Source organism: Anolis sagrei, chromosome 1 (genome assembly GCF_037176765.1).
Source record: "Anolis sagrei isolate rAnoSag1 chromosome 1, rAnoSag1.mat, whole genome shotgun sequence".
Taxonomy (NCBI): Eukaryota; Metazoa; Chordata; class Lepidosauria; order Squamata; family Dactyloidae; genus Anolis; species Anolis sagrei.
Window position 1 is genome coordinate 54,693,373 of NC_090021.1, and position 21,763 is coordinate 54,715,135.

The 21,763-nt window shown below is 40.1% G+C and overlaps 1 protein-coding gene across 2 annotated transcripts in view; it reads right to left on the minus strand.

The window, feature by feature from the left end:
• KIF26B (kinesin family member 26B) overlaps positions 1-21,763 on the minus strand; it is a 348,619-nt gene that overhangs the window by 186,400 nt on the left and 140,456 nt on the right. The gene's annotated exons all lie outside the window — the stretch shown is intronic.

Consider the following 21,763-nt stretch of genomic DNA (forward strand, 5'->3'; position numbering starts at 1 on the left):
TGCAGCGCATTTTGGAAAATCATAAGGGGGAAAAATTAAAAGAAAACTTCCAGCAGATGTCCTGTCATACCTTTTATGCTTCCCTTCAATCCACATTAAACAAACCTTTCTGGGCACTGTGGACTATTTCCTAGGACAAAGAGTTCTGAGGAACCAAGTTCTCTGAAAAGTAGAGCTTTAATAAGGTATTATAATGGTTTCTAATGTTATTATGTCTTAATTGAATGATAAGTCAGATTCCTGAATCATGAGAATCATAAAGTTCTAACTATAACATGTCTTACTGTCAACTCACACTTAAACTTCTACAACCTCCCTAACATGGCCATTTATGGGATAGAGAGTGCACAGAAGCCTCTATCTATGTTCCTACAGCTCAGTGATTCCCAAATTCTAGTTTCCAGGTTCTTTGGACTTCATCTCCCAAAAGGAGCCCCCAGTGGCACAGTGGGTTAAAGCCCTGTGCCAGCAGGACTGAAGACCAACAGGTTGCAGGTTCAAATCCGGGGAGAGGCGGATGAGCTCCCTCTAACAGCTCCAGCTCCTCATGCGGAGACATGAGAGAAGCCTCCCACAAGGATGATAAAAACATCAAATCATCCTGGCGTCCCCTGGGCAACGTCCTTGCAGACGGCCAATTCTCTCACAACAGGAGCTCCTGACACGACAAAAAAAAAATCTCCCAAAAGCCTTAGCTGCCTTGGCTAATAATCAGGGATTCTGGGGATTGAAATTCAAAGCATCTGGAAGACAATGCCCATGTTGAAAAGGCTGCAATAACTTAAAAGGTGGTTTTGGGGGGAATTTCAGTCATTCCACAGCTAGTTGAGAATTCTAACCACTATAAACAAGCTGAGTCATACAGGTGTTAATTTGACTGATGTCTTCATAAATCACTAACAGGATGGTAGTCATCCATCTTTTTAATGTTTTTATTTTTTGGTGCTTTGGGAAAACAGTAAGATTAAAAGTAAAAGTAATAATAATTATATACAATAATAATTACAATAACAATTTTCATTTCACAATCATTACTGTTGTTTTCAGAATGTAAGAAACAACTTAAGACCTCTCTCTTCTGCCAGGCCTATCCAGTCAATTTTAACTTGTGAATTTTAACCTGCTTTTAATCAGTGCATTTTATGTATGTATAATTGTTTTAATAGTGTTTTGATTTATTTTTCTGTTTCAACCATGTGGTACCCCACCTCAAGCTGCAAGGAGAGGTGGGTAATAAATTATGTTGCTGTTGCTTGGATTATTCTAGTACTAGAATATAATGAAATTAAGCTTTTAAATACTAATTTCCATGAAATTTAAATGCACTTTTGCACTTAGGCGATACCACATTCTCCACCAATCATTGCACACACTGATAAAAAAGGGGGTGAATGAAAACTGTGCATCAGGAAGCAGACTGTCTCCCCTCCAACCTTCAAATAATCCCATCACAGACTACTGTCAGCAAAAATTCGTCTTAATAACTATAATTAGTTTCATTCTTCTTTTTGTTGAGGTCAATTGAAATTTAATTAAAAGTATCTCCATAAAGAAGTAGGCTTTGCCTAATCCCTGTTCAGCACCATTGATTTGGGGCAACCTGCACTCAAATAGTTGCCCAATGGCTTGGAACGCTTTTCAAAAGTCTTAATAAAAGCAATGCTTGTGGAATTTATAATAGGAATATACAGCAAATGAGTAAGTGTGCTTCCAGCACAATTACCTTAACGGCTAGATCTTGCATTCAGGCAATTATATGTGCTCCAATGGGACAGAATCCAGGTCAAAGGTTTAGGTGAACTTTGTTTGCATGAGACATGGGAATCTCCCATCTTGCTCTGCGAATAATCAACTCACACCATAAATGAAATTAGTTCCCATATTGGGAGAAAAGCAAGATAAAAATAAAGTAAATAAAAACGAATAGGAATATAGTACATCAATCTGTTTCAGACTGCTTGCCAAAAGGGGATATTTGTACATTGACTTTTCTGTGCTGAATGATTCACCAAGTGTCTGCTACTGAATATGCATGCACTACAGATAATTCTGGGGCATATCTAAGTTTAGACACAGTTCATTCAAATCACAGACTGAGTCTGTTGGCATTCCCCAGTGGACAGTACTCCTAAAACATCCACTATGTCCGACTATGACTACAGGTTAGAGGAACAATTCTGTTGTATAGAGAAGGCCAATAAGCTTTTTGGACATCATCCCTACCACATATACAGGGTGGGTGCAAGGGTATTCCAATAGATAACAGTGACAATCCCACATGAAGTAACCAGACTTTATTCATTATGTTCGTGTGTGAATATGCATATTAAGCATCATGGTATTGTAAAGAGGAAATGTGAGTAGGCCATGCTGAAGAAAATGTCTGCTTAAACATTTTAAAGTTTGGTAGGGTCTTTGTGATTTCAAGTGACCTTAAAGTGTTTTAGAACATTCTAAGCCATGTTCTAAAACACTTTGATGCAGTCCACAAAACAGGATAACACCTAGAACCTCAAAGTTGTTGGGAGAGTGGGCTTAATAACAAAAGACCCTCCTCATAAATGCACACCAGTAGCCCAAAGTGATTTAAAAAACCAAAAACACATAGACCAATGTTATCTCTTCCAAAAGAGGCTTTTCTTTGTAGTAAAATAATATATTTGCATTATCTATATAAATAAAAATGTAATGTTCTGGGTTGTTGTAGGTTTTTCCGGGCTATATGGCCATGTTCTGGAGGCAATTTTTCTCCTGACGTTTCGCCTGCATCTATGGCAAGCATCCTCAGAGGTAGTGAGGTCACTACCTCTGAGGATGCTTGCCACAGATGCAGGCGAAACGTCAGGAGAAAAATTGCCTCCAGAACATGGCCATATAGCCCGGAAAAACTTACAACAACCCAGTGATCCCGGCCATGAAAGCCTTCGATGTAATGTTCATTTGTGGGATTAACATAACTCAAAAACCACTGGATGAATTGACACCAAATTTGGACACAATACGTGTATCAGGCCAACAAGTGACCATCACTCATAAAAACACTGAAAAACACAGCAGAAGATACTTAAAAAGCCAAAAAAACAAATACATTACAACGCATGCGCAAAACCACATGCAAACACACATATACACAAATATATACACACATATATACACACACAAACCACATATACACAGACTGAGCCACAGCAATGCATGGCAGGAGATGGCTAGGTTACTACAACAAGGTTTCTATAACACAAATAAACGAATACATAATACCTTTACACGTAGAAGCCTTTATATTGGAGCTTTACACGTGAGGCTTCTCTCATATGAGGCCTTCCTCATAGTGTGAGGTCTACCTCACAGAGAAGCCTCCTCACACAGACTGAGGAGTTCCTTCACTGAGGCAAACTAACACTAATAGGCTTCAGCCTACTCACTCTCCTCAGGGTGACGCTAGCTTTCGCCCACTAACTCTAAAAGGCTTCGGCTTACTAACTCTTTTAGTGCTTGCCTCACATATTTGTTATAAAAAATACGTAGTTAATTTTTAATATTTCTGAGAAAAATAACAGTCTGGAAATAGTGCTTGCTCCTTATGGTGTGGTGACTGTAATCTCATATGGTTCATATGGTTCAATTGTACAAAATTTGGTTTAAATGCTTGGTTAGTGTATAACTGATTCATGAAAAAAATTATTCTCCCAAAACCTGACATATGCATTTCTCCAGATGCAGTTACATCTCATGCCCTTCCCTGGGACAGCTTTCTTCTGTTTGCCACTCAGACCTTTAGTGGCCAGGAGAAAACGGGGGAGCATAAAGGATGTACAGGCCTACACCTCTGTTCTTGCAGTTGCCTGGGGGAACAGAAAGTCCCTTTGAAGATCTCAAAAGCAGGCAAAAATTTCCATTCTGAAAAAATCAATCTCATCCGCAAGTTGGGAAACAGCCTGCTTAGGGTTTTCCAGAAGTCCAAAATGATGACATTATCTTCCTGAAGTAGACTTCAAAAAAAGGCCTAGCTGGATACCTAACACTCTCACGTCTTCCATCTGTCCTCCTTCTAACCACTGAATGGTGGTGGTGGGGGAGCTAGGTTGCGTTTGCAGGAAAGAGCATACTATGTAAACAAATCTGGAGGAATTTTATATTCTTTCATTGCAATGCATGATCTCAGTCTTATATATTATAGCCTGCCTCATTCACATAACTTCCAGCAAGGACACATAGAGCAACCAAACAACAGGGATAAAATAACATTGAAAGCAGTCATATATTGAAAACGCAACTTTTTCCTGAATTAAAAGGCCTAGACACATACAGCTAGGCATATGATCCTGGGAAGACATTTTAGAACAGGTGTACAGAAGTTCTACTCTCCTCTTTCAGCACCCATACAATCTCAGTTGAGCAAGAGCTGGTAGAAGAGGACCGCTCGGCGATCTTTCCAGTTCCCTGCTCCGTATTCAAAATTACTTGGCTAGAATGGCTATCTTGCCACACCCACATTGAGTTCACACTATTTAAATTTTAATTTCCCTAGTCAGTGAGAATCACCGAGGAATTAAGAATTTCTTCAAGTTAAAGAGCTGTTCACATTGAAATACTAGTAAGTGGTTTTGTAAGCTACAAAGTCAGCCTCTAACCATTGTTCTCTCTTTTTTCAAAACACCAGAAGATATCGTATTGCTGGATACCGATTACCATGTGCTGAATATTATAAAAATGCCCAATATGGTTCTGCCAGTGTGGCAGTAGTAATTACACACAAAACTGGTCTTCTTAATAATAGATAGCTCAACAAATAAGAAAAGCAGTCTTGCTTTATAGAGTGCAATTCTGAGAGAAAACCAGTTGGTCAATACATGTGCAGCAGTTCCAACGCTCTACTGAAATCAATACTAAATGGTGCTCGGGGGAACTTGTATATTAGTTTTCAGTTGGGGAAAAGATCTCCATGTCCATTACACATAAGCAAAAAACACATTTATTTCTTGGAGAATGCCTATGCCTGTAATACTCTCTGCTGCAATTACTAACTTGGCAAATAAGGTGGACATTCATTTGGTTCATAAATCAATCCTGATATCTTCTTCTGTTGTTTCAAAATACAAAGACCAAATTGCTATAAGGTAAAAAAAAAAAAAACCCCTGTAAAACCAGCCTTATTTTAAAATTTGTTACAGAGATTTGGATATATTGTTTTTGAAAGTTGCTTTGCATTTTCTTTAAGGCAACCCAGCATTCATTACTTTGTGCATACGGTGCTACTTTTTATTTATTTCTACAAAACCTAAACAAAATTTTTAAAAATTATCCAAAGTGCTCAAAAAGCAATGTTTCAGAATAACAAGAAATGGCATACAAAAAAGTAACAGCATCAGCACTTATTTATAAGACTGCCAGGGTGGCCTTTATTTCTATGCAAAACACTGAGGTGTAGTTTCATCAGCCCTTCTCTAATGGTAATGATGGCTGCTGGGAAATACACTCTAAGGAGCTATTGAAAGTGGTGGGCTTAGCAGGGACACAGATTTCAACACCTTAAATAATACTTTGGAAACTCAAACTGAAACCCAGAATGAATTCATGGACCCATTACCATGGAAGCTATCTGCCACCACTGCAAAATGGACCCAGCTTCAAAGCACACATAATAAATGTCCCCTTAGCACAGTGGTTCTCAACCTGTGGGTCCCCAGAAATCCTAACAGTTGGTAAACTAGATGAGATTTCTGGGAGTTATAGGCCAAAACACCTGAGGACCCATAGGTTGAGAACCACTGCCTTAGCAAGAAGAGGTCTACTATACTGCCCCATCCGGTGCGACAAAAGTGCTCCTAACTCTACAAGTCATCTGGAGAAGAAACTATCCCCATGAAGAGTTTAAAAGTGATCCATTATTTATTTATTCATTCAGTATAAAACTCATACAGATGTAACTTTTGTGGCAACAAAATATGTCTTAAGTATGGGTATAATCACAGTATGGACAACAATCCTGAAGTAACACTCAATTTCTGCACCATGTCCTTTCAGTGAAATGCAGGAACATGTCACATCTAAATAGGAAATGATATCATGTCACTTCTGAGCCTAGTTTCTGTTGACAAACATTCCTGTATACATGTGTGTGTGCTTGGGGTTGTGGTAATAAAATGAGTGGATCTAAACCAAGATGTTTTGTGGTGAAGGGTCATTTTGAACCCCCCCTTTTTTTTTTGTAAAATAAAGACTTTGAAAACACATGGCCCGTGAGCTGTACTTTCCTCATTTAAAGATGTCCATGGTTCTTTAGGTTCAGAGTTTAGTATTTCTTTTCTTGATTACTTAATTTTCATCCCCTTCACTTTTTAATCAATGCAGGAAATTAGATTGCTGGATAATCATTCCACAGCAGTTTAAAAGATAAGCAATGTCATTCACAATGCTCGTCAGATCCCATTGATGTTACACTTTAATTGGCTTTTCAAATAGTATTGATATATCAAAGATGGCAAAGCTCTATATCCCTGCAGATTTTGCAAAGGTGGAAAGGAATCTGATCTTTTGGAAATTGAAATAAAAATAGCCCTAAAGAAAACTAAATACTATTGGAGATTGCAACCTTCTCAAGCCTCCTTTATTTAAAGTTATGTCTATTTCCTGAAATGTATGTCTTCTTTGGCTTGCAGTTTCCTTAGCTCTATGTACTTTAAGCAGTGGGAAGGGCTGCAGAGCACGTGACTGTTTAGAATGCTTTTTAAATATGATGACAGTTGAGGAATGACAGTTAAGGCTTGAGTCAGTGTCCTTAAGTAAATCTATCTTTAATACAGTCTTCCTCTTTTCCTACTAATTCCACTTTGTCTTTTCTAGTGAGTCATATCTTCTCATGATATATCCAAAAGAAAGATCAAACAGAATACAATGCAATGAGTAGTGAAAGTCAAACAAAGTCCCTTTGGATGACCTCTTAAGGGCAGAACAGGCAGTGGATATGCTGTGGGGACTGTTCCGAATGTTAAAGGAACTTTCCAGGGTGATGAAGCCTATCTCCAAAATACACACAATACCCTGGAGAGCTTTTTAGATGTTTACACTCTGCAGTGACTGAACGGAAGTCAATATCTCTATTAAGATCACTCCTCATTTGTTGTTAAATTGGGCTTTTCACGTTGTTTGGCCTAGACTGCACTCATTTTCCATGAAGAGGTTAACTCATAATAGGCTGGATGTGGGTGAGGATGATCCACAGATGGACAATCAGAGCTTTATGAGTAGATTGGCAAGTTCCCAGACACCCAGTGCCAGCAAAGAAAGTGAAATAACAGTTAAATAGACCCAATTCATTTGGCAACATGCAATATTTTGCCTTTTCCAGTGTCACCTTTGTGTTTTTCCAGCCACACAGAGTGCAAGTAAGTAGCTATTTGTAAACAAAGGCACCAAGAGGAAAAATCCAGGTTAAAACCTGAATAGCATTATGGCGTGTGAATCCACATGGATATACTAATGAAGAGCCTGACATCTGGGGTCAGGAAGACAGATCAAGATATATAAATCTAGTAGAAATTGGAAATATTCCACATACTCTACAAGCATTCTGGCAAAATGGATCCAATTGGACAAATATGTCAATGAGTTTAATCTCAGGCAGCTTACCATTACCACAAATACTGATAATGGAAATAGTACACCTCTATTTCCAAATGAGAGACTCCCTCCTGGGCACACAGAAAACTGGGTGACTTGGAAGGCGTTGAACAGACTGTGCTCTGGTACCACGAGATGCAGAGCCAACCTTAAGAAATGGAGCTACAAAGTGGAATCCATGACATGCGAGTGTGGAGAAGAGCAAACCACAGACCACCTGCTGCAATGCAACCTGAGCCCTGCCACATGCACAATGGAGGGCCTCCTTGCAGCAACACCAGAGGCACTCCAAGCGGCCACTTACTGGTCAAAGGACATTTAATAGAATACCAAGTCTGCAAGCTTTGTGTTTTGTTTGTTTGTTTGTTTTTAATGCAATACAACTGTTCTGATTTGCTCCTGACACGATAAACAAATAAATACACCTCTAAGACAGAAAATATATTAATACTACATAGGTAAACTAATATAAAACCATTTCAACTGTTATGGACCCATCCTTGGAATCCTAAGATTGTAGTTTGGGAAGTAACTTCAATTTCACTGCTATGGAATTTAAATACAATTCCTACAGCAACAAGAGCCCGTCAACATAGAATTCTAAGTCCTACATCCTTCATCAAATTTGAAATCCCACTATCCTGAAATAAGGCAATTAAAATGGTATCAGGCTGCTCAGCTGTATAGCACAGACATATTATATGATAGATGTCAAACTAAACAATGTTTTACTTTTTATTTTCCATGTTTTCATTGGAGGTCTAATGAGCTGTACAAGCACCTAAGAAAAAGTCTAGATCTTAATTTTACTATTAGAATAGAAATACCTTGGAGGTCAACTCAAAAAAAAAAAGTCAGGAAAGGGCTTAGCAACCAAGACTGGACTGTGTTTTCAAAGCCTAAGTCTTGATCATAGATGTTTGATGACAAAGATCATGAGTCCCCTTAATTAGGCTCAGGCTGCTGGAATGAATGAGATGATATGAATGAATGGTACATGCTCATATACTTTCAAAATCTATCATATCATATCCACTACTTTTCAGGCACCATTATGAAACCTGAACATAATGGATAGTTCTGTCTTAGTAGGCTCTTCTGTATCAACAAATGTTTTCAGTGTCCATTATGACCCGAATCCTATCGTTCCAGTTCTGAATGGGTACTGAAGGGTGAGGTGACACTTGAGTAAAGCATCTTGATTCAGTGGGTCTGTTCTACTTGTGACTACCAATAAGATTCAAACCTGAATCTAGTTTAACCTTGATGCATTCACTAGATATTAGCAACATATTTCACACAATAATCAAGTGAAGAAGGAAACAGCATATCAGAGCAAAATGATGGGCAGCATGGTTCCCCAGAGAATGGACACATGAGTGACCACCAGTAAGGCAAGAGCATCAATTAGGAAACGGCTTTTATGTCCTTCTGCCTCGAGAACAGGAAGCAAAAGGCAAGCAAAATCTCTGGAGAACATGGCCAATTAGCTGCAGAAAATGCCATGATCCTAGCAAGAAATTCCTCAGAGACACATACTCAAGAAGGGATGTTTAAGACTATAATCTGTACTTTTGGGAAATTGTGCCATTCCGCAGAGAATTGGCATTAGATGGGAGGAGGCACGTTCACATCTTCCTACTTCAGGCAAGAGAACTGTTTACACTATTTTTGCTTTCCCAGCAAGTGCCAAACTTGCCTGATGGTCCTTTCCCAGGGCTGGAGAGGCAGTTACCTCTTGAGCCCTGAGGAAGTTTCTTTTATCTCTACAAATATAGCATCAGGACAGATATTTATTTATTTTATTTACCGTCTTTGTATACCGCCTTTCTCAGTCCAAAGGCATCTCAGGGCAGTTTACAGTCGGCAACAATTCAATGCCCCAACAGACATAAAAATACAATGAAAAACATTTAGCATATATACAAAAACCATATAAAACCAATAAAAACATAAATCATCAGCATCTCCTTACTAAAATCATTTTCCAGTAACATCGTCCAGTCATTCCATAGTTCCATATTTATCTGTTACGCTGCATTTGTGAAAACTTGCTCAAAGAGCCAGGTTTTGACCTTTTTATGAAATGTTAAGAGGGAGGGGGCTGAACTAATAACCCTAGGAAGGGCATTCCGGGAGACCACCACTGAGAAGGCCCTGTTTCTCGTCCCCACCAGACGCATCTGCGAAGATGGCGGGACCGAGAGCAGGGCCTCCCCAGACATTCCTAGAGCTAGATGGTTCATAAGGAGAAATGCGTTCAGACAGGTGTAAAGAAGCGTTAATCCCACCGCTTGTCAACCAAAAATGTAAAGAAGCAGCGCTAATCTCACTAGATGCCACCAAAATTATGTGAGGAAGCTTCTTTTAAATATCAATTAAGCTGCCACCAATATGTTTAGAGACGCTGGATTATGTCTCTGTTTATCTTTAGTTGTGTTGTGAGGTGACTTTGGTAGTGTGAAATGCACCAAGCATAAAAGCAATGGAGGAGGCAGGTTTGAAATACAAAGAGAACAAGATTTATTGTTAACAGAACGTAATTGTTGCAGTTTTGAGAATTTGAACTTGGCACAAGGCTTGATGTTACAAAATGGCTGGTTTGAGATACATGCTTCTGATGATACAATTCTACAAACTTCTTCTTTAGTGAAGTGTTTATACTACTTCAGAGTTCCCTATTGTGAATGTCCACACTGTTTGCCCTATACTCGGAACAAACCACTGATCACCAGTCTTTCCTTACTGGCAATCCTGAAAACCCCCTCTGTTAGATTCTTTTAACCTAAGCAATCTAACAAGGTAACACCTTCAGCTCTCTTGCTGAAGAAATATTCACAAATTCTAGGAACTACTGAATTCTCACAGCTTCACAACAGAGCCCTAACTGGCTATCCTCTTCCCCGGGTCTCATCCACCGGACTGGAGCTTAACTGCCACTTTCAAACCTTTTCCTCCTTAAGCTCCGCCCACCTCCTCTGAGGCTTTGTCTTGTCACCATGGCAACCTATCCCTCACAGCTAGGCCATGGCAATAAATGTAATACATAAATGCAGTTTAAACACAGTACATTAAACACTCTATAATAAACGTTTCTCTACAACAGGTAAGCTTGGCCGGAACCGTTTAGGGCTTTACAGGCTAAAACCAGCACTTTGAATTGTGCCCGGTAGCAAACTGGCAACCAGTGGAGCTAGCACAACAGAGGAGTTGTATGCTCCCTGAGTGCTGCACCCGTTAGCAACCTGGCTGTCACCCGTTGGACCATTTGAAGCTTCCAAACAGTCTTCAGAGGCAACACTCCATCAGTGTGTTGCAGTAGTCTCAAGCTTCACAAATCATGGGCCTTTGTTCCACTCCCATGAATCTCTCAACAGCTAAGGCAAGATAGTTATTCAGTGCAACTGTACTCTGAAGAAAATATTTGGCCACTGTTGAGTGTTAATTAAGACAGGCTTTTTTAATTTACTTACAATATTTCAATGTTTGCTCTTGGACAATGCATGCAATCCAAACAACAAGTGTTTTGCATCTCTGTAAGTGTAATAAAGACAGTGCAAAATAAACATAGATTCTATAAGCTAAGGGAGAAATCATTTTCATGAACATCTGGGATGAATGTAGGCAATGTTCCCAATTCTTCAACAAAGAGTTGGCAGAGCGCAAAAGGAAGATGTCTGTTTCAATTTAGAACATTGTTCCTTCCTTAGAGTTGAAGCACTGAATAATGTTTTTTTCGTACTATGGATGAAATGTTGTTATGTGACCTCGGATTGTTCCTGTTTATGGTGATCCTCAAGCAAACCTATCACTGGGTTTCCTTCGCAAGATTTCTTCAGTAGCTGTTTGCCTTTGCCTTCCTCTGAGGCTGAGAGAGTGTGACTTGTCCAAGGTCACCCAGTGGGTTCTTGGGTCCCAGCAGGGATTCACTCCCTTGTTTCCAGAGTTCTAGTCCAGAACTCAAACCACTATACTACACTGACTCTGAAACTGAAGGAATGCAGGTCTTTGTTATCCTCATAGATTGAATTTTAGAGGTGCACCATTACAATATTAATCTTTTCCACAACATCTACATCTTTCCCAAAGTTATTGCTGGGACTGGGGATGAGGACTCCACAAGTGTGTGGCTGGGAAATCTATAGGGCTTCTATGAGATAACCTCGAGGCATAGTAACATCATACTACCTTCAACATAACAGAATTAAAACAAAATTGTGCTCATTAGGGCCATTCACACTATCCAAGTGTAACACTCTTATTCCAATTTAACTGCCATGGTGATGCCCTATGGAATCCTAGGACTCCCAGCCAGAGCACTCGAGTGTTTCACCAAGTGTTTCACAAATCCAACCATTCAAATGTGGAATTACAGTGCTCTAATAGTACAATGTGAATGGACCCCTAGCTTAGATAAAACAGAAAAGTGGAACATAGGGAATTACCTAAATGAAAAGGATTACACTTCTCTCACTTATCTACTAGGACTGAATCTTGTAAAATCTTTTAGTCTTTTGGACTACAACCTGCACATTAGGCTCATGCATTTCGGGTGAATTGCTATCCATTTCTGCTTGCCAGATATCAGAAGCCCCCCATATCCCCCTGAAAATGGTGCTGCTGAATGAATGTTTCCGTTCCGCATCTGAAAAAACAGCTCTTTTAGGCCCATTGGCGGCAATGAGGAACTTACGAGGCTCCCCTTTCCCCTGGAACATTTCCTTTCTTCCTTTCAGGGAGCCTGAGTGTCAGCAATGGGGTTAAGAAGGCATTCTATCCAGCCCATTATGGGGTGGGAGTGAGGACTTCTCACAGGCTCCCCTTCCATATCCTTCAATATCACCTGGATTTTAAAAAGCATCAGAGTTACCACTCTTAACTTCCTAGATCCTTTCCCTTCTGTTTGCCGAGGATGAGAGGAGACCCTGTTTAATGCTTCTTAAAGCTGTTCTACTCTAGAGGAGAGCCAGATGCACACACTTTCTCTCCCAGCACCACGCCATGCAGCTTTCCAAGGCATTTTAAGGAGGCCCAGGGATGGAAGAGCAATTACCTGAAATTCAGTGGACTACCTGGAGTACCTTTAAAATCTCCTCTCTTGCTTGCAAGGCTACAATCTCCTTTCTGCTTGAGGTTTTGCTTCCTTAAAGCTGTTTCTACTTTCTATTCTAGAGGAGAGTAGAGGTAGGCTTCTCTTTTTGTTTGGTGGCATTACTATTATTAATAATTATAATTATAGTTTAGATATATTTTGAAGGAAAGGAAAGGAAGGAGAAAAAGAAGCTGAAAGACTGACTCTTCAAGCCCCCAAACACATGTGCATGCACCCCACCCACTGTCCCTCAGATCCCCAACTAAGCTTTAGTGTCAATCCTGGCTGGCTGGTGTCTTCCACTGGGCCTCACAGATTATTAGTAAACATGAGATCCTGTGCTCCATATTTTTGGTTCCATATGACAGAAAAATATATTTTATAATCTATTTAAAAAGCCACTGAAAGAAAGTCACATATGGAATTTGCACAACACACTTAAAGCAGTTTGATTCAAATCAAATTGTGAAGATTCCAGTCTACAGAATCCTGGGATTTGTGGTTGAGCGTAGGCTTCTTCTAACTCCCCAAGGAGTGACTACATAACTCTAATAACCCCTTTGAACCATATCTCCAAAGCAACTTCCTGGCAGATAATTCCTCATCAAATTACAAATGACAAGATTCTATAGTATAGAAAGAAAGCTTAGAAGCAATCAAACTGCTCTAACTTTGGAGAATGGATGTATTCTAAGAGAAAGCAGAAAATGATTAACATCAGAACTCAAAAATCAATATGATCTGAAGCAGTATCAAGAATTTGATGAGGACAAAAGCAAAATCAGGAAATTATCACATCACTGGCTAAAGAACAAGCACTGCACTATCAACAAAAAGCAAAGAATGAGTCCTACAAAGATTAAGAGGTTGAAACAAAGGGCCTTAGTAATGGAAACAGTTGCAAAATGAAACAACCAGGAAGATTAAGAGGAACTGTAATGTCTATCAACAGAAGAAGCCAAAGACAAGTGGGGCACTAACCAAGTTCAAAAGGACTTCAGAGGAAAGAAAATTAGAAGCTATTTTAGTAAAATTAAGTTTGAGGTTTTTTTTTAAAAAAAACTGTGCAGTATTAGTCAAAAGCTATGGTGGAACAGCCATCTCTCAAGCTGTTTGGGAAGCTTTCGGGATGGAACTTCATTTGTTAATCATATTGCTAATCCTACTATTTCACTCTCATGTCAAAGAGCAACTGTTCTAAACGTTTCAGAAAATCAGATACTTGTTGCTTTAGCCATTTCTCACACAAACTACCTTGGACCATATGGGCCTCCTTAATCCTATTGACTCAGGTGGGATCATCTTATCACACAGGTGAACAAAGTAAATCTCACTGAAGACCTTTGCCCCCACATTCCCATCATTTATGCTGACAAAGTTTGGTTGGTTTTGATTTCACTCATTCTCAAAAACAAACAAATCCACACATATGTGTGAAATCTTAAGTGTAACTGGTGTTTTAGTGCTTTCTTTACAGCCAAAAGGTCACTTTGGGCTTGACTGCAAGCTCTTGGGGATTTTGTTGATGCTAATGCAAATGCATCATATTTTAATGTGCTAGATTTAAAAGCAAAAATAAAACACAGAACTTTTAAAGAACATAAGCGTATCACAATTGGGTGTCATTTTCTTCAGGTGACTTCATACTGCAGTTGTTCTGAGAGATGTTGCTGCTCAAGATAAATGTCCAATTAATGCTTTGCCCTTAACACCTCCACTCTGCATCAAACTGTTAATTCATCCCATTTCTATTCCATCTTCATCTTAGCAGAAGTGGAGAGGATCATAAATAAGGTTGGTTCATTTTATTGCCACCACAACTCCAAGGCAAAGATTCACTATGAAAATGGTACTTGCACTCAGGTGGACATTTGAATAGAGGTTTATCTTTTCCCTCAAGTCTTGCAAATTATAGGCTTTCATCAAAAGTGAGCAACATGCAGTGTTGCTCACTTTTGATGAGGAGGTGTCGGACCCCAATGCCGCAATCCCTCAGCACATATGCTGCTTGGGGCAATGAGAGCTGCAGTCCAACGATATTTAAACAGCTATCAATTTCTCAGTTCCCCAAATTTGGCATATAGAATCATAGAATATCTTTTCATATACATGTAAAACTTGGCAGGAGGAGGTGTCCATGTCTGGTCATCCAACTGTTTCCACTCCACACATAGACCCATCCTCCAGTCCTATAGACATTAATAACCTCTTCCACTATCGAAGGGACAAGATCTGTCATCCCTCTGCTGTCATCTGAACCCCACTATTGCCTTTTGTATCTATGACTAACTTAGGTACCCAGATCAGATAAGGGATTCTGTAATAATAATAACAGCAGCAGCAGCAGCAGCAGCAACTATTTTATTTTTATACCCTGGCACCATCAACAACAAAAAGAACTTTATTTTTATACCCTGCCACCATCTCCCTGAAGGGACTCAGGGCAACTTACATGTGGACCAAGCCCAACACATAGCAAAATTCCAGCCAAAACACAGTTAAAAACATAACATATAACATAAATCTAATTTAAACAATTGAAAACAGCAAAATACAAAAACATTGTAAAAGTGTATCAAGCCAACCTCAACAACCAGTAACCAGGAACATGGTGGGCATAATCAGATTGCAGAGGGCAGGGCATAGATAGGCTTGTGCAAAAAGCAAACTATAGGGCTGGGCTGGGAGTAAAGTGCTGAATACAACCTTATCAGTCAATTAGAGCTGGGCATTCATGAACAGGAACTAATCATCATTCACATGCACACAGGAACATACAGGTTTTTAAAATCCCTGCGGAAGGCAGGCAGAGTGGGGGCTTGTCTAATCTTCCTGGGGAGGGAGTTCTAGAGCTGGGGGGCCATCATTGAGAAGGCCCTCTCCCTCGCCCCCACCAACCATGCTTGTGACAGTAGCAGGAGTGAGAGGAAGGTCTCTCTAGCAGATCTAATGGCCCATGGTGGTTCATTGGGGAATGTGCGGTCGCGAAAATAGGCAGGACCCAAACCATTCAGGGCTTTATAGATGGTAATTTTCACTTTAAATTGGGACCGGAAACTTATCGGCAGCCAGTAACACTATTTATTAGAAATAGTCTTCTTTTGGTTTTGGATTTTATGAATGGACTGATTAGAAAATGCGTAAGGAGGTGGATAAACTACAACTCCCATCATTACCTGTCCCCCAAACCACACTAGAGGTTAAAGTTGGACATGATGGGTACGTATGCCAAGTATAGTCCAGTTTCATTGTCGTTTGGATTCACAGTGCTCTCTGGATATGGGTGAACTCTAATTCCTAACATCCAAGGTCAAGTCCCTCCAAACCCCTCCAGTGTTTTCTGTTGGTCATGGGGGGGGGGGGGTGTCTGTGTGCCAAGTTTGGCCTAGATCCATTGTCCACGGGAATCACCAGAAGTAGGTGCCATCTTGGAAATGGCCCACAAACATACATACACAAACACACATCCACACACATACATACATATTTTCACTTTTATTATATACACAGATGGGATGCTGGCATATTGCTTAAGTGCTTTAAACTTCAGTGTCTCTTCAGTGTCTCTTGTATCTCTGATTAACTTAAAAGATAACTCTGGCTAAGAAATCTGACTGGAATCTTAAGATTTCTATAAACTGACCATCTCTAGTCAATACACAGAATGATTTCTTACATTAAAATGTGGTATGCAGTTCTCTGTTTGAACAACATGGTTATTTTACTATTTCCCCTCCTAGCACACTGTGGTCTTGTTATAAAGTAAAACCATACTGGATAGACATATGCCCTTGAGCTGCACTGAAAGCAGCCACACATATGTTTCAGCTTTCCTGACATTACACAGAGGTTTCTGTAGAGTTTAATGTGGACATTCGTTTTTACCCACTAATTGCAGGGAGAAAGTTGGCTGAATGTAATGCTGTCTTAAGCAAACACTGGTTCCTTTCGTAGTCTTGTTCACAGTACTCAGCAGGCATAGTAAATTCTGGCTGGGTTAAAAAAAACTCTACAGCTGTGCTTTAACAACTGTCTTATTCAGCAATTATTGTAATGGAAAGCCAGCGATCAAATAAAGGATAGTTTAGATTTTACAGGTGTGTGATAGCTACAGTATGAAGAATATTTTAAATAGCTTGTGAATTTCTGAATATGTGATTATTCGTTTATGAATATTTACAGACTGTCTAGATCTGAAGATTTCAAAATCATGTTTTTTAAAAAACAAAAACAAAACCTAAACCAAGAATATATAATACCAGGGCTGAGACTTGCATCAGATGTGAATACCTCACATCGCTATGTCGCCAAAGTTATGTTTCATGAAATGTCTCTCTCTCACACACACACCAACACACACACACACACACAAACACCAAAAAAGCATCTTATATTCAGTGTACTACATTTCTGTCATTGGAGAATTTTATTTATTTATTTATGACATTTATATGCTGCCCTTCTCACCCCGAAGGGTACTCAGAGAGTGGGAATCAATACAAACACACCCAGTTATTTTCCTACAGGTAAACACATCCACAAGGACATCCAAGATTAGGCCACTGAGTATGGTTTACTCTTGATGTTTTCAACTCAACTCCCATCAATTCATCCATCATTAATAGTGATCAGACCTTACGGGAGTTGTAGTCCATATGGAAGACATGAGTTGCCTAACTCTAGCTTAAAAGGTGACAAGGGAAAATCCTATCTTACCCTAAAGACCAGGCCTGTAGCGAGGGGGGGGGGGTTTAGGGGTTCAACCCCCCCCCCCTAAATGTTTCAGATTTTTTTTAAAAACCCAGTTTATTCATGAATTTTAACTGGTTAACCAAATCCCCATGCTAAGTCTATGAGATGCAAAAAATTAAGAGTCCCTCCAGAACTACAAGCACTATCTCAAGCAAATATTTATTTATTTATTTATTATTCGAACTTATATGCCGCCACTCCTCTGGGGCTTGGAGCTGCTTACAAGAACAGGCTAAAATCGAACACAATTTAAAAACAATTTAAAACAATTTAAAAACAGCAATATCAGAGATCAAAGGCCCGTTGAAACAGATATGTCTTACATGCCCTGCGGAAAGCTGATAAGTCCTGCAAGGCACGGACTTCAGGTGGCAGAGTATTCCAGAGTGATGGTGCCACTGCTGTAAAGGCTCTGCGTCTGGTTGCTGTTAGACGCAAGGCCTTGACAATGGGAATTTCCAATAGATCTTGGTCCTCAGAACGGAGGGATCTCTGGGGTTGGAAGGGGGTAAGGCGGTCCCTCAGGTACATCAGCCCCAGACCATGCAAGGCCTTAAATATTGACAATTTATTCACACTGTCATTACTTGCAGCAATAGTCGATGTAGTGAAGCAACCAAGTTGGGTGTGTGTGTGTTGAATGCTCTCATTAAGGAGGCCAGACTTGGTGGAGGTGGTTGACAGGGGTGGAGCTGCAGGCTATTGAAGGCTGCTCTGCTCCCTGTTGTGCTCTTTGCTTCAGTGTGAGCTAGAAGACAGGTTTTAAACCCCCCCCCCTCACAAAATTTTCAAAACCCCCCCTGAAAATTTCAACCCCTCCCGAATTTTTTTTCTGGCTACGGCCCTGCTAAAGACAGTAGCTTCTTCCTAATGTTGGAAACTAAGCAGGGTTTGGTTGTGGTTAATATTTGAATACGATAGGAGACCACCAACAAATACCAGGTGCCATAGGCTATATTTCAGAAGAAGGAACGGGCAAAACTACCTCTGATTGTTCCCTGCCTATGAAAACCCTATGAAATTCCTAAGTCGACAGATGACTCGAAGGCATCCCCCACACACAATTCATGAATTAAACACAGATTTGCCATCATTTCAGGAATGCACAAGCTGACATTTCAAGAGTCAAGCAAAGCATTCGTTATCATGCCAGACATTGAGGAAATCAATATAGTGATGTACAACAGTGTAAGCACAATTGCCTGGCAGGCTTTTCAATCATTTTATACTTAAGATATAAGGGAATTCATTAAGTTGGTTTACATACTGCCCAGACAGCCTTATGCCTAGCACACAAACTCAAAAATAAAAATCTGTGAGCAATTTCAAATCAGCTGCTGCCAATGCACAATATTCTGAGTTACCACAAAGGATCAGAAGGCTTAATTACACGACTACGCTCAAGCCAAGGTAAATATCACAGCCAGATTTCCAACGAACATTTAAACTGGGATTTGATTTCTGCAATTCCGTATTTAGAATTGATGGTGGGTGAACCACGTGTAATTAGGTGGTGTGATCTGATCTAGGAGACGTCTCATGTGTGAAACCTAGGGCAGCTTAAGAATGAGGGGCCCAGCCATAACTATTTCCATAAAGGTTTTTTCAAGAATTGAGCACAGTTGGCAATATGGTTTCCATACTGAACAGACGTCTCTAATTTAAGGTTGATGCACTTTCTGTTTTGCTTTCAAAGTTGGAAAGATAATGTCCACAATTAAGCAAAATGAAAAACATCTACAAAGTTCAGTTTTAAAATGCTAACAAAAGTCAAATGTAACATTTTTACTTGGGGAACTTGACAAACATATTTTAAACTATTCCAAGATTAACAATAGTCACTTTACTTGTATTAGCCCTTACAACTGCAATATACCAAAGAGACATATTAAAGTACCATCCTTTTCATAAATGTGTTGGTTGCTATTAACTTGTGAAAATCAAATACATAGAGGACACAATTTCAGTATGTAGCACTGACCGCATTATCTCATTCTATTCTAATCTTTTCTAAGTGTACAGTCGACCCTCCGTATTTACAAATTCAATCAATCATAGATAGTAAAAGTAAAAGTTTTCCCCTGACATTAAGTCTAGTCGTGTCCAACTCTGGGGGTTAGTGATCATTTCTAAGCCATAGAGCTGGTGTTGTGTATAGACACTTCCAAGGTCATGTGGCCGGCATGCCTGCATGGAGCGCCCTTACCTTCCCACCAGAGTGGTATCTATTGATCTACTCACATTTGAATGTTTTCGAATTGCTAGGTTGGCAGAAGCTGGGGCTAACAGCGGGAGCTCACCCTGCTTCCTGGATTCAAACCACTGACCTTTTGGTCAACAAGTTCAGCAGCTCAGCAGTTTATCCCACTGTGCCACCGGGGACTCCCAATCATAGATAAAAAATGTATTTTTAAAAGCACTGCAGAACATCTCTTCTCTTCCCCATCCCACCTGCTGGCCTTACAAAAGCACCGTTGGTAGGTGTTCTGTGGCACTCCCTGCTGAGGATGAAGAAGCCACTGAGGAGGGAGAAAAGACTAAGAGGGAGGAATCAGGGCCATAGCCAGAAAATTGGTGGCGGGGGTTGAAACATTTTTTTTAGCTAATCATGACAAGTAGTTCCATAACACAAAATAATTTAAATAGTATGGTTCAGTCTATATTTTTATACAGACTCAATTAAATCCATTTTCTATTTTAATTACAAAGTTTCAAGTATTCAAATAACTGAAAATGACTGTTAATAGTTACACAGGAATGCCATAACATCTGTTGGAAACACTTGAAAACTGTGTCAATACACTTTGACAGAAATCAGGCTCCATCAATAAACTTTGGTGGACACTCAAGAGTGCAAGTCCAGTCAGCCTTTCTTGCCTCATTGGGCTTCTTATGTATATTTTCAAACATTTAAGAGTTGAAAATGATGTATATATATACAGAGATAGCAATGGAAGCCCTACGATCTGAAAAAGGGGAGGCGGGAGCAAGGAGGGAAAGCCCTAATTTCCCATTAGGAACCTGCCTCCTACCTCATGCTGAAGTAAAGAGCACAGCAGTGGGGCAGAGCAGCCTTAAATAGCCTGCAGCGCTGCCCTTGTCAACTACCCCCACCAAGTCTGGTCTCTTTCATGTCAGCCTTCAAATCCACCCCCCACCCCGCCCTCAATACCTTAGGCTTTGCCTGCCAGTTATGGGTGGGCCAAATTGGTTGCTTCCACTATATTGGCTATTGCTGCAAGTAATGACAGTGTGAATGAATTGTCGTTCTGGAGGGACTCGTTCAATTTTTCACTCCTCATAGTATGGGGATTTGGTTAGACAGTTAAAAAATATGAGTAAACCAGATTTTCTCTAACCTGAAAATTTCGGGGAGGGGGTTGAACCCCTGACCCCCTTCCCCCCCTTGGCTACAGCCTTGGGAAGAATAGAGTGCAATGCCTGTCAAACTGAAGTGGGAAAGGATAGTTCATGTATGTGTGGAGTTGCTTTCAGGCTGCACATGGGGTAGAGTGAGAGGTATTAGGTGGCACTTGAGGTCCCTTCTTGTTTTAGACCTCGGTTGCAGCATGCAGTGATAGTTCTTGAGATGTAAGCAAGCAAGAATCTGTGGTGCTGGGAAAACTTTACAGCACTTGCCTAGTAATTAACTTCGAAATATTATGAATAATGCTCCACATAGAAGAAGAAGAAGAAGAAGAAGAAGAAGAAGAAGAAGAAGAAGAAGAAGAAGAGGAGGAGGAGGAAGAGGAGGAGGAGGAGGAGGAGGAGGAGGAGGAGGAGGAGGAGGAGGAGGAGGATTTAAAGATTGAACTGCAAAGACTCTGGCACAAGCCAGTAAAGGTGATCCCAGTGTTTATCGGCACACTGGGTGCAGTGCCTATAGATCTTGGCCTGCACTTAAACACAATCAGCGCTGACAAAATTACCATCTGCCAGCTGCAGAAGGCCACCTTACTGGAATCTGTACGCATTATTTGCCGATACATCACACAGTCCTAGACACTTGGGAAGTGTCTGACATGTGATCCAATACAACAGCCAGCAGAGTGATCTTGTCTGCTGGGGACTCATCTTGTTGTGTTTCAAATAATAATAATAACTTTATTTTTATACCCTGTCACATTCTTCCCGAAGGGACTCGTGGCAGCTTACAAGGGGACAAGCCTGAAAAATACAGATTAAAACATATAGACACACACCAATGTGAACTAGACTGAATCCACATGAATTTAATGATTGTATTTGAAGTCATTTATAGAATGGATCTTAGCCTCCAATGATTTTGGTTCTAGA